The 3,714-nt window shown below is 39.3% G+C and overlaps 1 non-coding gene across 1 annotated transcript; it reads left to right on the top strand.

The window, feature by feature from the left end:
- On the top strand, nucleotides 749-821 carry TRNAA-AGC. Its single transcript has one exon. It is a non-coding gene; the product is annotated as a tRNA-Ala (tRNA).

Below are 3,714 nucleotides of genomic sequence, written 5' to 3'. Positions count from 1 at the left end.
AGTGGATACGTAAGTGTAGCCTAAATGTTGTTTCTCGTTTGGTAAAACTTTGGTCAAATTTTAATCAGCTTTTCCTAGTTTAAATTTTAGTACTTAAACTAGTTTTTTAGACCAACCCCTGTATGGATAAACTCTGGCCTAGCTAATCAAGAACCGATTCAAACTCAATCTTATTTTGAAATAGTCAAACACACCCCAACTGAAGCGGGTTGTGGGTACAGAGCGGTACAAAGGCCGAAAAGGCAGAGACGATTCGAACTAAAAATTGAAGCGGGTTCGAGCAGGCTTTATGCCCCAAAAGACCCTGTGGCCTTGCATGTTGTGGGCCGACACTAGCCCATACCTACTAATGAATCCGGCCCAATTTACCGGGACAAAGGTCCAAACCCAAATGAAGTCATGGTTATATTCCCTCAAACTCGACCTAATCTGCACGCAGCCACGCAGGACTCTGAGATGATGAAAAGAATCTTAAAATAATTCCTCATTATTCCTTGTAGGAACGCCTCGTGAGGAATTTATCCTTGATAATTTACTAAATGGATCTCACATGTCCGAGAGTTTAGGCAGGTGTTCGAAGAGATTTAAATATCCACATTTATTTTGTTCCTCACATGTTTCTAACTAGAGTTTACAAATAGTTTTTGATAAGCTATTAAATCTCTCTTGGAATACTTCATCACGTGACTGGTGGACGAAATAAGATTTATGAAACCTTCAAATTAGACAATCTATAATGATGTCACGTGGGGATGTAGCTCAGATGGTAGAGCGCTCGCTTAGCATGCGAGAGGTACGGGGATCGATACCCCGCATCTCCATTACAAATTTGGTCTTTTTTTTTTTAATTTACAAACATATTTGATTTTTCATTTTTAAATTTCCAAACATGAACTCGTGAAACAAATAGTGTTCTAAGTGTAATTGACTTATGCAATTTCAAGATTAAATTTTAACTTGCCCCCATATTGCTCGTATGCAAAGCGCGCAAAGGTATGCTACAAAGCAACAATATCTTTCTTTTTATCTTTTTCTTTTTCCTTTTATTTTTTTTCCCGTCTCCTGGAGTGCGAAAGTTGAGACTGTTTGATTAACATAGAATCTATATACGGAGCTTGCAATCACAAATAATTTGCTTTTGAGCCTTCATTTAGCGTGTAACATGTGGAACATTGATGAATGTGGCAAAGCTTACAAGAATAACTAGGCTGACATACTCTCCTCACGTGCACAAAATAATTGAATGCTAAGGTCAATGTTTTGCCCCCCTTACAAACAATAGATCCCTCAACTTTTTCAATCCACTATGATCTTTATTGCCTCCAAGTACATCTGTTTTCATACTCAAAAGACATCATATAGGTCCACATGGTAAGGGGGAAAAAGTAAAGGGGGGGAAAAGAAAAAAGAAAGATACTAAATCAACTAGAACTAGGTTATACTAAGAAAATGAATAATGTTAATTTGATTGGTGATCTATAATCAAAGAATTACTACGGGCTCCAAGCGGAAAAATTTCTAAACAAAAATTTTTAATCTACCCTTCATTTTTTTGTCTAATTAATAACTACCGGCTATAGTCGGTGCAAATACCAATATTTTGAATAGAATTAATTGCAGATAGACCTCTTATAGTATTGTTTTTAAAACTTACTACCTCTTTGATTTTATTTTTGAGGATAGACCCACAAGGAAAAAAGATTTACGCTTCTACCCTCACGTGGCCTATTTGTATAAAACAATTTTATCTTTCTCAAGATCCTCAAGTAGTCTAGCTACCTGCAAAAATAAAAGCCAGAGAGAGAATAAGTTCAAAACAAGGGGTCTAGTTGCAATTAACCCTTCTGAACATCAATATAATGTTGGAAAATGGGTGTAGACCCAAACCTAGTTGATGACGAGATTCAAGCGAGGCGAGCTCCTCAGGCGGCTTCAGGCGAGGCTGTTTGCAGACGAGCTCGAAGAGGGCTTCAGGCGAGTGCGAAGGCAAGACGAGCTGCAGGCGACCTCCTCTAGGCGGGGTGACTTTCAGGCAAGGTTGGAAAGCTGCATGCGAGGTCGGGACTCCCTACAGGCAAGCTCAAGAGCACGTAGGCGAGCTCGAGCGCACATCCCTCGCAGGCAAGGTCAAGATCCAGGTCACGACAGCCTAGATCCAACTCTGGCTAGGGTTTCCCTATAAAAGGGAAACCTAGAACCCCCCTCCCCCCTCTGTCCGCCGCTTCTCCTTATCTCTCTCATCGTGATCTCCAGACCAAGCAGGGCGGCGTGTTTTTTCCCTCTTCCTCTCTCTGCTCTCTTTCTTCCTCCAACGCTCAAGATTTGAGGGGAGGTTAAGAAGGGGGTGAGTTGGGAATTAAGAGGGGGAAATTAAAAAGGGGATTTAAGAGAGTTCCTGTAGTGATTTGTTGATTTGAGAGGAGATTTTATAAGTTGTAAAATCTCACGCCTATAGTTAGAAGAACATATAGTTTTCTGTTTCTTCTCTTTGAGAGAGCTCAAGTTTGAGATCTGCTATTTGCAAGCTTTGAAATCTTCTTTGATATAAAGAAAATTATTTGTGTGGCTCCCGAGGACGTAGGCAAGTTGTCGAACCTTGTTAAAACTCGGTGTTCTCCTTTTCTTATAATTTTCTATTTGCTGTGATTTGTTCTTTCTATTATCTTAACACAAGATCCTGTAGGGTAAATTCCGAAGAGGGTTCATATTTGACAGGTGATCGAGTAGCTTGAATTCCCTAACAACTAGTATCAGAGCCATTGTTCAGATCTATGTGTGTAAGAAATGGCAGAAGAATGTAAATCTAAAATTGAGAAGTTTGACGGGTCAGGCTTCGCCTACTATAAGTCAAAGATAGAGGACTATCTGTACTAGAAGGATCTTTACCATCCGCTAATGGGTAAAACAAAAGGACAGAAGAAAGAAGAATCTGACGAGGACTGAGAAATATTGGATCGAAAAGCTCTGGAGCAGGTCCGATTGGCCATCGCAAAATCTGTAACAAATACTATATTAAAGGAAAAGACGACGGTGTGGCTTATGGAAGCGCTCGCAACGATGTACGAGCAACCGTCAGCTGTAAATAAGGTGCATCTCGCCAAAACGCTATTGATAATCACATTTTTATTACAATTTTATACCATCATTATCTATTTTACATGAATAAATATACCACTAATAATTGGTTTTATCTTTAATTACAGGTTAATTAAGAATAAAACCCAAGATCTCTTCTCTCAACAAAAACCCATGAATTAAATAAAGAACACAAGCAAGAGCCAAAAAGCCCAAGCCCAGAATCAAGTCGAGTAGCTTGTAGAAACCGGAGAAAATAAAAAAATCAAATAAAAAAATATATTCAAGATGGTTGGCCGCAAAGAAACGACGATATCTCTTAATCCAAAAGGCAGAATTTAACATGTAATATATGAAAATCGCCTATCTCGACGAGACGAAGTCATCTGTGAAGTCAGATTTTGGAAATAGTAGGCTTCGTTGGCAGCATCGATGGGGACATTGATGCTGGCATCGATCAGCATCGATGCCTGCATTGATGCTGGCATCGATACCTGTATCGATGCCAGCGTCAGTCTGTTACGAATCTAAGACTGAAATTCAAGGTTTTTGGATAAGATTTTAACCAATGGCCCATATCCATTGATGTTTACTATAAATAGGGGTAGAGAGTGAGGGGTTAGAGGTGTGAAAAATTTT

Source organism: Asparagus officinalis, chromosome 4 (assembly GCF_001876935.1).
Source record: "Asparagus officinalis chromosome 4, Aspof.V1, whole genome shotgun sequence".
Taxonomy (NCBI): domain Eukaryota; kingdom Viridiplantae; phylum Streptophyta; class Magnoliopsida; order Asparagales; family Asparagaceae; genus Asparagus; species Asparagus officinalis.
Note: the sequence above shows the minus strand (reverse complement) of the source record. Positions and strands in the feature narration are given on the sequence as shown.